Genomic DNA, 14,946 nt, shown 5'->3' on the forward strand with positions numbered 1-14,946 from the left:
ATTCTGGGCAGCAATATGCATTTCACTTGTAAAGACAATATCCTCAATGATCTCTTCTTTTACCTTATTATTAGGCAGTATGTCAGATTTTAGCCATAGGTGAGGTTCTCTGCCTTGTCTGTGTTCATAGATGCCTTGTGGCTCTGTGCAATCTCATTCTAAGTATCCTCAATGTTAACTAAAATCAGAGTATTTAAGTAAGTGACTTCTGTACACTAAGAACTTCTCAGGCATTATCATGTTTGAGCCTCATGTCCCTGTAAGGTATTGTCCCCCTTTTACAAATGAGGAAAGAGAGGCTCTGAGACATTAAGAAGGTTTCCTTTCAAAACAGATAGTAAGTGATGGGGTACACATTCAAGTTTAGTTCATTCTGTCTCCAAAGTCCAGGTTCTTTCTACAGGATAGTCTTGACTTCTGAAGCTTCTGGAAACCAGGAGTGGACACAAAGGAATTGAAGCAAGGAGTATCATACCAGAGCTGTCAGAGTCCAAAGACACTCTATCTTGGAGGTATCCAATCACAAGAGGACATTTTTACTAATGGTCATCCATTTTTAGAAACCATGCAATGCTTTCACTGCAGAAGTCTCTGATGTGAGCCCTCTGCAGTGCTGATGGATGTTGTGAAGCCCTGACTGCAAATCACCACTTGGGGAGGTAGAGGTTGTGGTAGATTATCAAAATGATGCTGTACAAAACAATTTCACAGTATGAAAATGTAGAAACAGTTTCATGAAACTTAAGTCATTTATTACTGAGCATAAGATTCTCTAGCACATAAACTGAAAGGAAGATCTGGTAAGCAAAATTATACTAAAAGCAAAGAAGAGACAAGGTTTATCTTTCTTAAAGAGTTGTGGTATCATCCTCACCTTCGTATTCTATGTTGGTGAATCCTGGTGATAAGTGATTTTGTCACAAAGTTATTATCAGTGGCTTCCCAGTTAATTAAAATTGTATGCATTTTTATTAATGCATAGTGCTTTTGCTATTTTTAAATAGTATGCATTGCAACATCTGATTTTGGACATGAGGGTTGATAAGTTAATTGTATTTGTTTTTATTAAATCCAAAATATCTTAGGATATACAGTAATTCTTTTGTTTTCTGCTAAATCCAGATGTTTTCAACTGTTGTAAATTAACAAGAATAATTAATGCTTTCTTCTGTTGATTTGTATCCTATATTTATGTTAACTAAAAGATTTTCCACAGTATGTATGCTTTATTAATTGTTTATTTATGTTCTACACCATTTAATATTTAATATGCCTAAGCTTGAAAAGTTTTTTTTTGCTGTATTGTCCTATTTTGGAGTTTAGATGCCTATAGTCTGTAAATTTTGCTTGGATTGGGAAGGTGGCAATGAGAATGAATGGAGGATGAGACTAAATCAATCCAGAGATGGGGCTTGGTCAGGGAACATAGGAGGAGAGATAGCAACCCAAAACATAGGCAAATCAAAGACCAAGGATAAGTCACTAGTGATGTGCAGCAAGTGAGGACCTGGAAAGTAGCCAGAGAAAACAGCAAGACTGAGATTGAGACTGAGGAACAAAGTGCCCCGTATCAAGTAAGTGTGGACAGAGCTATTACAGTGCTCTGAAGTGAGGGTCAGGAGTGGGCTGGTGGTGACCAGGACTGAGAGAATCATAAAACGCTGATCCTGGAAGAAACTTTGAGCTGTCTTCTTTCTAAATGAACTGAGGCCCGGTATTCTTCTATGCTGCTCCACTCATGAGTAGCAGAGCTAGAGCTTGAACCCAGATCTCCTTCATTCTAATAAAATGTTTCAAACTGAGGAGGGAAGATGTTCTGAAAGGCTTAAGCTTTCTAAAATACCCACACCAAGCCCTGTGCCACATCTTTATTTGCTCATAATCACTGGGAGCTCCAAAGCCCCAGCGCTCAGTTTCTCATCTCTGTATATATGTGATTAATTTGATAATTAACTGGCCTGCTGTGTTCCACTGTTTCTGGCTATATTCTCACATTCTTTGTATTAAGTCCCAGTTATTCTGTTGTCAGAAGCACTCTACTGCCCCCCTGCCGGTATAAGCCAGAACAACCTTAGCTGCTCTGGGTAGCTTCTCCACCATTCCTTTCTAGATCTACCAAGACTCCTGAGGAATTCACTGGATCAATGAGGATTCTTCAAAGCACAGATTGAAAACAACTGAGATGGTAGAAAGAATACCAATTCTAGAATGAGACAAACGTTGGTTTGAATAGATTTATTAGTTAAGTGACCTTGAGGAAGTTGCCTATATGTTATAGCCCCCAAAATACAATTGTATCCATATGGTTTTATACAATTTCTTTTTAAATCCATTAAGGGAAGAAAGAAGAAATGCATCATTATATTGACTTTTACACCTACCTATATAATTACCTATACTAGCACTCTGTTTTTCTTTGTTTTGTTTTGTTTTGTTTTGTTTTTGTAGATTCAAATTAACTGCCTGTTGTCACTTTCTTTCAACCTAAAGAACTTTCTTTAGTATTTCTTGTATGGAAGATCCACTAACAATGAATACTCTCTGTTTTTGTTTACCTGGTAATGTCTTTATTTCACGTTCATTTTTGAAAGATTGTTTTGCTGGATACAAGGTTCTTGGATGACAGCCTACTTTTTCTTTCAGCTCGTTGAACATCATCCATTACTTTCTAAACTCTGTTGTTTCTACATTAGTTCTTTGTCTTATTGCAGTTCCCCTACATATGATGAGTCATTTTTCTCTTCTTGCTTTCAAGATTTCCTTTCTTCTTTTTCTTTCAATATTTTATTTCAATGTACCTTGCTGATGATCTCTGTGTTTATCCCACTGTATTAAGATGTTTCTGGATGTGGATCTCTTCATGTTTATCCTATATGGAGATCATTGAGCTTCTTGGATTTGTGGGGTTTTGCATTTTTATTTTGATAAATAACATAAAAATTCACCATATTAACCATTTTAAAGTGGACATTTAGTAAATTCATGATGTTGTGCAACCATTACCACCATCTAGTTTCAAAACATCTTCATCACCCCAAAAGGAAACCCAGTAAGTAGTCACTCACCATTCCCCCCTCACCCTGCCCCTAGCAATCACTAATCTGCATTCTATCTCTATGGATTTGCCTCTTCTGGATATTTCCTATATATGGTATATTACAATAATGTGGCCTTTTGTATCTGGCATCTTTCACTTAGCATAATGTTTTCAAGGTTCATCCATGTAGTAGTCTGTATCAGTACATCATTTCCTTTTTGTAGCTGAATAATATTCCATTGTATGGATAGATCACAAATCCAACAAATCAGGTGATGGACATTTGTTTGTTCCAAATATTGTGAATAGTGCTTCTATGAATATTCATATACAAGTTATTTTTGAATACTGTTTCAGTTCTTTGGAAGCAAAATTGCTGGGTCATATGGCAATTCTAAGGTAAACTTATTGAGGAACCACCAGAGAATTTTCCAAAGCAGCTGCACTATTTTAAATTCCTACCAGCAATATGTGAAGATTACAATTTCTCCACATCCTTGCCAACAGTACTTATTTTCTTTCTTTTTTTATTTTTTATTATAGACATCCTAGTGGGTGTAAAAAGGTATCCCACTGTGGTTTGATGTGCTGGTTTGTATATTTATGTTCCCTAAAAAAAGCCATATTCTTTAATGCATTCTTGTGGGGGCAGATGTATTAGTGTGGATTGGGTTGGAACCTGTTGGTTCAGAGTCCATGGAGATGTCACCCAACCAACTGTAGGTGACAACTCTGATTGGATAATTTCCATGGAAGCATATCCCTGCCTGTTCAGTGTTGGCCTTGTTCAGTTTACTGGAGCACTGTATAAGCTCAGACAGAAGGAGCTCATGGCTAGCTGGAGCTGAGACAGACATTTTGAAGATGGCCAATGGAAGCTAATGCAGACATTTTGGAGAATGCTATTTTGAAACACAACTGAAAGCAAGCAGATGCCAGCCACATGCCTTCCCAGCTAACAGAGGTTTTCCGGACACCAATGGCCTTTCTTCAGTGAAGGTAACCTCTGTTGATGGACACTTTATGGCCTTAAGACTGTAACTGTGTAACCAAATAGACCCCCTTTTATAAAAGCCAATCCATTTCTGGTGCTTTGCATTCTGGCACCATTAGCAAACTAGAACATTTGAGATTAATTTTTTTCATCAAATTTAGGAAGCTCTCAGCGTTTATTTCTTTAAATATTTTTTATGCAGTTTTACCCTCTCTAATTCTTCTGGTACTTCCATTATATGCATACAACTTTGCAGTGCTTTTCATTTTTTATCATATTTTTTATTGTGGAATATAGCATATATATATATAGAAGTGACAACTTTCCAAGTGCAATTTAACAAGTAGTTTAAGAGCAAATTTCAAAGAATATCATGAGTTACAGTCCCACAATTTCAGTTGTTTCCTAATTGTGAAATATAACATATATGCAAAAAGGTAATATCTTTCAAAGTATGATTTAACAAGTAGTTATCTAGAAAATTTCCAAAAATGTTATGAGTTACAGTACTATAGCTTCACTTATTTCCTTATTGTGAAATATAACATATAAACACAAAGGTGATAACTTTCAAATTACAATTTAACAAGTAGCTATAGAACAAATTTCAAAGGATTCTATGGGTTACAGTTACACCATTTCATTCTTTTTTTTCCTCTGTTCTTCAGATTACATAATCTCCACTGATCTATCTTCAAGTTCACTGAATCTTTCTTCTGCCAGCTCATATCTGCTGTTGAGCTCCTCTCGTGAATTTTTCATTTCAGTTATTGTACTTTTCAACTCAAGAATTTCCAATTGATTCTTTTACATAATTTCTATCTTTTTACTGATATTCTGTATTTTATGAGACTTTGTTATCATACCTTCCATTACTTTTTAAAGCATACTTCTCTTTAGTTCTTTGAACAGATTTAAAATGACTAACTTGGGGAGTAGGGGGCAGAGCCGGCATGGGGGCAGAGCTGGCATGAGGGCGGGGAGCAGCGCAAAGGCGGGGCGTGAGGCTGATGGGGTGGGAGCCCGGGAATTCGCTCCTCCCGAAGTAACGAGTCCAGGTCTGGCTCTGCCGTCATTGCCACCACCGGGCGCCCCTGGACACGGAGGTGAAGGAGGAGGCAGATGGCCCCGTGGGCCTCGCTGCCACCCACCACCCCCACCCCTCCACCTGAGCTGCTGCAGCAGCACCTCAGGCGAATGCGGCCAGGGAACAGGAAGTGGAAGGTGGCATCAAGAGGGAATATTTCTAGAATTGTCTACACAACTCATGTCCACTGTGGCTGCCAGAATTTTATTTGATAATGGGCTACATTAAAAGTGAAGAGAACAAAGTCCAGCCATTAAATATAGAACTGAAAACACTCCAGAGCCTGTGAGCACAAGTATCAGCCATTATGGAGCAGAACACAGTGCAATGTCACCATCATCATCAGCAAAGGGAACATCTGTTAATTTTAGCAATCTTTCCATAACACCATTTGGAGGATCCTCAGGGGTGACACCTTTTGGAGGAGCATCTTCCTCATTCTCGGTGGTGCCAACTACATATCCTACTGGTTTAACAGGTGGTGTTACTGTATTTGTGGCCTTATATGATTATGAAGCTAGAACTACAGAAGACCTTTCATTTAAGAAGGGTGAAAGATTTCAGATAATTAACAATACGGAAGGAGACTGGTAGGAAGCAAGATCAATTGCTACAGGAAAGAATGGTTATATCCCTAGCAATTATGTAGCACCAGCAGATTCCATTCAGGCAGAAGAATGGTATTTTGGCAAAATGGGAAGAAAAGATGCTGAAAGATTACTTCTGAACCCTGGAAATCAACGAGGTATTTTCTTGGTAAGAGAGAGTGAAACTACTAAAGGTGCTTTTTCCCTCTCTATTCGTGATTGGGATGAGATAAGAGGTGACAATGTGAAACACTACAAAATTAGGAAGCTTGACAATGGTGGATACTATATCACAACCAGAGCACAATTTGATATTCTGCAGAAATTAGTGAAACACTACACAGGAACATGGAATGGAACCACAAATGTAGCAATTAAAACACTAAATCCAGGTACAATGATGCCAGAAGCTTTTCTTCAAGAGGCTCAGATCATGAAGAAATTAAGACATGATAAACTTGTTCCACTCTATGCGGTTGTTTCTGAAGAGCCAATTTACATTGTCACTGAATTTATGTCAAAAGGGAGTTTACTGGATTTCCTTAAGGAGGGAGATGGAAAGTATTTGAAGCTCCCACAACTGGTTGATATGGCTGCTCAGATTGCTGATGGCATGGCATATATTGAAAGAATGAATTATATCCATTGTGACCTTTGGGCTGCTAATATTCTTGTAGGAGAAAACCTTGTATGCAAAATAGCAGATTTTGGTTTAGCAAGGTTAATTGAAGACAATGAATATACTGCAAGACAGGGTGCAAAATTCCCAATCAAATGGACAGCTCCTGAGGCTGCACTGTATGGCCGATTTACCATAAAGTCCAATGTGTGGTCATTTGGAATTCTACAGACAGAACTGGTAACAAAGAGCAGAGTTCCATATCCAGGTATGGTAAACCGAGAAGTGCTGGAGCAGGTGGAATGGGAGTATAGGATGCCTTGCCCTCAGGGCTGTCCAGAATCCCTACATGAATTGATGAACCTTTGTTGGAAGAAGGACCCTGATGAAAGACCAACATTTGAATATATTCAATCCTTCTTGGAAGACTACTTCACTGCTACAGAGCCACAGTACCAGCCAGGAGAAAATTTATAAGTCAAGTAGCCTATTTTATATGCACAAATCTGCCAAAATATAAAGAACTTGTGTAGAGTTCCTCACTTATGTACAGGAATCAAAAGAAGAAAATCTTCATTCTGCATGTTTTTTAATGGAATTTTAACTGGAATTCCAGACATGGATGCACAAAACCACTTTTTTTTTTCCCAAGTGTTAAACTCTTAAGTACCAATGATGAATTTTCCAACTTATTTCAGGGTCCAAAGAAAGTATAGCTAAGATGTTAATGACAGTGCGAGTGATAGCATGGCAATGAAGAGCAACAAGGCTACTGTTTATAAATCCTTTTCCCCTTATCCCTCAACTCAGAATTGTTAAGGGAAAATTATTTATCATTGCAGTCAAAACTTGGGACATAAAAAGTTATACATAATAAAATCTAAAATCAAGGAATTTCATGAGACCAAACAATTCCATTCTAGTTTTAAATTTTTTTTTGCATTCATTAAGTTGAACTGTTAATATACAACCTTAATATATGCCTCCTTTTGCGTGGAAAAGGGCCAGGTTTCTTGGAAGCAAAAAGGAATATAAGCAGCATCTAAAACTTGATTAAATGGTAGACCTCAGCAGTGGAATTTGAAAGTATAATGTACTATGTTAATACTCATTCACAGAACTACAAAGAGGAATAAAAAAGTTTTCACTTAAATCATTTTCTGAATAGTTTAATTTAGAATAATGAAGATAACTAGAAAGTGAGTAATCTTTTACAAGGTTGCATTGATTTAAAAAGGCAATATGTGATTGAAATTGTATTGTCCAATACAAGGGGAAATCTTTTAATCTTTAGATACCATAAAAACTAAGACCCAGAATTTAAATAATGCTTTTTCAAAAAATAGACTTGGTATTGTAGATGTTGCTAATATGTACTTATGGGGAAGGGTGCCACAAATACAAAATATTACTAGATCAGGGACTTGAATGCACTTTTGCTGTTAATGAATATAGACTAAGAGAGAAAAATGTATTTAAAAGAAATGAGAGAAAAAATGTGATATCTTTACAGGTAGATGAACGGAATATAATGTTTAATGTTGATGTCATGGAGTGACAAAATGGCTTTGCTGGCACTCAGAGCTCCTCACTTATCTCTTTTCTGAGACTTTTTAAGAATTATAAGGTATGAGTATAATTTTTCTTAGTATACACACTACATGGATGTTATATCCTCAAAATAGTGAAGTTAAAGCTTCACATTTATTCCAGTGATGCAACTTGTCCTCAAAACATTTTTAAAACTCCAGTTTTCAAATTTCTGTTTTATTTTACGTTCACTTTTTAAATATACTTAACGGTGACCATTTTTTCTCTTTTAGAATATACTTGATTTGAGGAGGAAAACTAATTCAGAATATAATAATAATGCAAAAAACAGGATTGTTTTTGCCCATTTAAAATTAAAGTGGAGAAGTGCAACATAAAGTAAGACTGGTTTTTATGACTAAGTTACAAAGAAATTCCAAAATATGAATTTGAATAGCAGCATTACTGGTTTAAGTGTCTAGCAAAGGAAAAATGAATCTGATAAAAGTCTTGTATTTATGTTTTTAAAATATTCTATTTTATAGTCACACTTTAAACAAAGCAATAACATCAGGTCCCCATATTTTAGGAATATAATTTTTAACTAACATCACTTACCTGATTTAATCATGAAATGTAAAATTCTGGGCCATCGTATGTGTTGGAATTTTAAATTGTGACAAATGAACTTCAGGCAAGTTGGCAACAATTCTGGTACTAAAAATTGTGATTGTTTCTTATGTTTATGTAACCTGCTTAGTATTGAATTCCTCTACCAAGGGGTCCTCCTAAGGAAGAGTGTGTCATTATTTACCCTTAACTTCTACAACCCTGTGACATCAGATTTTTAAAGAGCTTTATGTGAACTATGATATTGTAATTTTTCTAAGCATTTTGAAAAGGGTAGCATTATATATGTACTAATGCTCTTAAGAAATATAAGACAGGAAAAGTTGATGGTATTCATTAGGTTTTAACTGAATGGAGCAGTTCCTTGTAATAACAATTGTATAGAAAGGAAATAAAACACTAACTTAATGTGTATTCAGTTTAAATGGCTATGTATTTTTAAATTGCCAAGAAAAATAAACAACTTTGTACATTTGAAAAAATAAATAAATAAATAAATAAAATGACTAACTTGGGAGAACCTAAGATGGTGGCTAGGAGACACAGGGCAAAAAAAACATCTCCATGAAAAATACTAGATAAAAGCCAGAAACTGACCCAGAGCACCAGTTCTAGTGATGCATCAGCTGGACAAGGTCTGCTAAATCCACAGGGACCATGCAATTGGTGAAACCGGGAGTCTGTGTTCTGAAATGAGTAAGCCTGCTGAATATCTGGCAGTCATGCTGTGGTGTGGGGAAACTGTGCATTGGCATTTGGAGGCGGGCTAGTTATTTTTTAAAAAACCCAAAAGCAGCTGCAGATATGGCAGTGAGAACTGCACAGTGAAGCATGGCAGGAATGGGCTGTGTGAACACCTCTATATTCAGCATAGAAGATAGCCTTTTGTGCACCCGCTGCTAATCATCTTGCAACGAGTAAGGCAAAGGTGAGCAAAAAGGGGAAAATAACCACACCCCTTACAACATCTTCTCGGTAGGCTGGGAATGCTCCTTCCTGGCACCAGAGCCACAGCCCAGAGCTGCACCAAAAAACCCAGTGTGATGGGAAGTGTGTCCAGGAACACACACACACACCACAATATCAGGCGTGGACAATAGCCTTTTGCATACCCACAGCTAATTGTCCCGGAGCTGGGAAGATGGAGCTGTGTGACAAGGGGGAAATTAACATGCCCCATACAGCCATCCTTACAGAAGGCTGGGAACACTCCTACACAGCCCGGCAGCCCAAAACATCCCTTGAGGGATGGTGTGCACTTGTAATGTAGCACGACCTTCCCCCAGCAGAGGCTCTAGAAGGGCATGGCTTGGAAGGGGGGCCCACTTGGAAATCCCAGGGACCATACACCAATACCAAGGACTTGTGGGTCAGCGGCAGAGATAATCTGTGGTGAGACTGAAATGAAGGTTTAGACTCTTGCAAAAGCCTTAAAGCTCCAGGAACACCTGGGAGGTTTGATTATTAAAGCTTCCCTCCCTCCCTAACCACTCAGACATTCACCCCATATTCAGGGCGGACAGCACCGACAGCACACCCAAACTTGGTGCACCAATTGGACACCACAAGAATCAGACCCCCACATGCTACAAAGACAAAGTTGGGGAGAACTGACTTGAAGGGAATAGGTGGCTCACGGATGCCATCTGCTGTTTAGAGAAAATGTACTACACCAAGCTGTAGATCTGACAAATTAGAGATTAATCTCTGAATAATCCTACATGTCCTAAAAGAAGCCTATCAAGTAAAGCAAATGCCAAGAGGCCAAAAACAACTGAAAATTTTAAAGCATATGAAAAAAACAGACAATATGGATAAGCCAAGCCCAAACACCCAAACCAAAAGATCAGAGGAGACACAGTACTTGGAGCAATTAATCAAAGAACTAAAGACAAACAATGAGAGCATGGCACAGGATATACAGGACATGACGAAGACCCTAGAAGAGCATAAAGAAGAAATTGCAAGAGTAAATTAAAAAACAGATGATCTTTTGGAAATAAAAGAAACTCTTGACCAAATTTAAAAGATTCTAGATACTCATAGTAGAAGACTAGAGGAAGCCAAACAAAGAATCAGTAACCTCAAGGGCCACACAATGGAAAATGAAAGAACAAAAGAAAGAATGGGGAAAAAAAATCAAAAAAATCAAAATGGACCTCAGGGATGTGACAGATAAAATAAAACATCCAAATTTAAGATTCATTGGTGTCCCAGAAGGGGAAGAGACGGTAAAGGTCCAGAAAGAGTATTCAAAGAAATTGCTGGGGAAAACTTCCCAAACCTTCTACACAATATAAATACACAAAGCATAAATGCCCAGTGAACTCCAAATAGAATAAATCCAAATAAACCCACTCGAAGACATATTCTGATCAGACTATCAAATACCGAGAAGGAGCAAGTTCTGAAAGCAGCAAGAGAAAAGCAATTCACCACATACAAAGGAAACAACACAAGACTAAGTAGTGACTACTCAGTGGCCACCATGGAGGTGAGAAGGCAGTGGCATGACATATTTAAAATTCTGAGAGTGAAAAATTTCCAACAAAGAATACTTTATCCAACAAAACTTTCCTTCAAATTTGAGGAAGAGCTTAAATTTTTCACAGACAAACAAATGCTGAGAGATTTTGCTAATAAAAGACCTGCCCTACTGGAGATCCTAAAGGGAGCCCTACAGACAGAGAAACAAAGAAAGGAGAGAGAAATATGGAGAAAGGTTCGGTACTAAAGAGATTCAATATTGGTTCATTAAAGGACAATAAGAGAGAGAGGTAAAAAATATATCTGACAAACATAAACCAAAGGATAGGATGGCTGATTCAAGAAATGCCTTCACAGTAATAATGTTGAATGTGAATGGATTAAACTCCCCAATTAAAAGATATAGATTGGCAGAATGGATCAAAAAATACGAATCATCAATATGTTGCATACAAGAGACTCATCTCAGACACAGAGACACAAAGAAACTGAAAGTGAAAGAATGGAAAAAATATTTCATACAAGCTACAGCCAAAAGAAAGCAGGAGTAGCAATATTAATCTCAGATAAAATAGACTTTAAATGCAAGGATGTTATGAGAGACAAAGAAGGCTGCTACATACTAATAAAAGGGGCAATTCAACAAGAAGAAATAACAATCATAAATGTTTATGCACCCAGTCATGGTGCCACAAAATACATGAGACAAACACTGGCAAAACTAAAGGAAGCAATTGATGTTTCCATGATAATTGTGGGAGATTTCAACACATCACTCTCTCCTATAGATAGATCAACCAAACAGAAAAACAATAAAGAAATTGAGAACCTAAACAATTGGATAAATGAATTTGATTTAACAGACATATATAGAACATGACATCCCAAATCACCAATATACACATTGTTCTCTAGTGGTCACAGGACTTTCTCCAGAGTAGACCATATGCTGGGACATAAAACAAGCCTCAATAAATTTTTAAAAATTGGGGAAAAAAATGACTACTTTGAAGTTCTTGTCTATCATCTGGGACCTCTCAAAGGCTGTTTCTATTTCCTACTTTCTTTCCTGCATATGGGTCATACTTTCTGGATTCTGGATTCTGGATTCTGCATGTCTCATAATTTTTTTGTTGAAAAATGGACATTTTAGATAATATATTGTAGCAAATCTGGATACTGATACCCCTCCCCTGATGTTCGAAGATTTATTTAGTGATTTTGGTAAACTATTTCAGTGAAGTCTGTTTCCCCTTCAGTGCGCAGCCTCAGCTGTCATTCCTCAGAAGACTCAGCCTTGGGGGTGTGCACAGTCACCCTGGAACAACAGCAGTTTTAGGAGGGCTCGCTTTGTCTCTTTCCCTGATCTCTCAGTTAAGCTGCTTCTCTTTGTTGGTAGCACACGCAGCTGTTTACCTCCACTGATTGCTAAGTGATCACTCTATTGTTTTTAACAGTGTACTAGAGCAGTCATTGCTCTAAAGTCTGATCCAATTAAATTCTGTCCCTTTTGCAGAGATCTTTCAGGTCTGTCTTTGAGGCTTTTTCTGATCCAAGAAGGGTTCATTTTAGCTGTCTTTACCCCTAGTTCTCTCTGAGAAGTGTCTAGCTTGTCTATACTTCAGCTTTTCACTCTCATCGAACAACATCCTACCAAACACCTCTTAAATGCTTACCAGCAAAATCTCCTTTATTTTTGACAATGCCTGTCAGCTCAAACTTCCCTACTCTCTGCTCCAAATAAAATCAATTATCTTAGGAATAACTACTGAGCTCTCTGTTGTTAAGACCTGCCTCTCTCCCCTTGGCAAAACCTCTGAGCCCTTGCTATGGAATTTGGGGGGGAGGGGGGACAACAGCCCACTTTTCAAGGAGTTATGACTCTACTTTATAAGTGGGGCATAGGGAAAGGGCAGTAGGCCCTTGTCTTCTCAGGTTGCTTCTTCCAGAGTGGAACATCAGTCCTCCAAGTGAGCTGGGGCAAGGGTGATCAGTGCCCAATATTCCCACCCTTCTGCACCTGTGACAGAGCTACCACCATACAAGTGAGACATGAGTAGAGAAAGGGAGCCCCAGACATCTAAGCTGCTCTGGCCTGAAATAGAGCTTCTACAACATGGTGCTGGGATGGGGTGGGGGAATATGAGAAATACTGATGGTCTGCCACTCTTGGAGATATACCCTAGTCATAAATTTGGTGCTGGGAGGTAGAGAGCTGTATGTTCTTGATTTCTCCACCTGGAGTAGAGTTTCTGTTACACTGAGCTGGGGAGAGAGGGAGGGAAGCTCAAATGCCTACCACAGACTCTCACTGTTCTTAAAGAGATTTAGTAGATGTTCCTGAATAAATGCCTGTACATTTGCTGTATGTCTTTATAACAACTTTCATAAACTTTAAATAATTGGAATATTTTATAATTTTTACCAGTCATGATTGTTTTTCTGATGAGAGGGTATGGAGTTCCTTAAACTGCCATTCTGGAAGTTACAATACCCATCATTTCTTCTTAAATTGTAAGTTTTTAACAAATTTATTTTTGTAGTGGTAAAACAATTTTCCTGAGTAATCCTTTTCCAGATTTCTTCCTACTGAGTTGCAATTTCCATTCAGTAAAATACATTAAATGTACAGGCCAATGAATTTTGACAGTTGTATATACCTTTGTAACCACCATAAATAAACAAGTTATAAGTTATTTTCATCACTCTAGAAAGTTTCCTCAAGCCCCCTTTGGTAGTTTGGATCTGTTATGTACCCCAGAAAAGGCCATGTTCTTTTAATCCATTCTTATGGGTACAGAACTGTTGTGGGTAGAAACTTTGGTTAGGTTGTTTCAATTGAGATCTGACCCAGCCCGCTTAAGGTGGGTCTTAAACCTTTACTAGAGTCCTTTGTGAAAGGATCAAAGGCAGAGACATTTGGAGAGAGAAACACCCTAGAGATGTTAAGAGAGAACACACAGAAGCTCAGAGAGGAGGCCACTGGAATCAGAAGCTGGAAGCAATGAAACCCGGGAACAAAGGACCAGTGGACTCTGGCCACGTTCCTTGCTCTCTGACAGAGGAACTCCAGATGCCAGCAGCCTTTCTTCAGAGAAGGTATCTTCTTGTTCATGCCTTATTTGGACATTTTTTTGTCTTAGAATTGTAACTTGTAACTTAAAAAATCTCTTTTGTTGAAAGGCAACATATTTCTGGTATATTGTATTCCAGCAGCTTTCATAAATTGAAGCACCACCCTAGCTGCAATGCAGGCCCTCAGCTTCCACTACCACACAAAACACCTCCTCACATTTATCACCATAGGTTAGCCTATTGGACTGGCTTCTTCTGCACAACATAACATTTGTGGGATTTGTCCAAGTTGTTGCATTCACAGCTTCATTTTAATCCTTGGCTTTTTGGATTTATTGGGAAGAATATGAACTTTGTATTGTTACTCAGAACAATAAATCCTTCTTTGGCAAGATGATAAAATATACTTTGCAGACAAAGCAGGAATAGCCATATTTGACCAGCTGGATTTTTACAAAGCTTAGCAATTGCTTTTGGAGAAGGGGCATGAATACAGGAGTAAGAGGCCAGTTATTTACATCAACATTGCTTAACAGGTTAAAGTTCAGAAAACATTCAAACTTCACTACATTCTTTATTTAGGATACTCATCTAGGCTACCTAATTTCCTGCTCTGTACTATAATTCAATCCATGCTCTACAAATTCAATGCTGCTATCATTGTATACTCATTGTAATACTGAGCATTAATCTTCCCCTGCCATTGGAAAACTTAGTGATATTCAGAAGCATTTACTTGAACCCGTACATCCACTATGTAAGCACTAATTTCTGTGACCCGAGGAAAGACACATTTCTGCTGTCACTGGCAGCACTCATCTACCCACATTTCCCACTCTAATATATATATTATTGTGTGTGTGTGTGTGTATATATATATATATATTTAATACAAAATAT

At 37.8% G+C, this 14,946-nt stretch overlaps 1 pseudogene; it reads left to right on the forward strand.

Moving 5' to 3' along the window:
• The first annotated feature begins 5,332 nt into the window (after positions 1-5,332).
• LOC119508042 lies at positions 5,333-7,065 on the forward strand (annotated as a pseudogene).
• The last annotated feature ends 7,881 nt before the right edge of the window (positions 7,066-14,946 follow it).

The sequence above is a fragment of the Choloepus didactylus genome, chromosome 13 (assembly GCF_015220235.1).
Source record: "Choloepus didactylus isolate mChoDid1 chromosome 13, mChoDid1.pri, whole genome shotgun sequence".
Taxonomy (NCBI): Eukaryota; Metazoa; Chordata; class Mammalia; order Pilosa; family Megalonychidae; genus Choloepus; species Choloepus didactylus.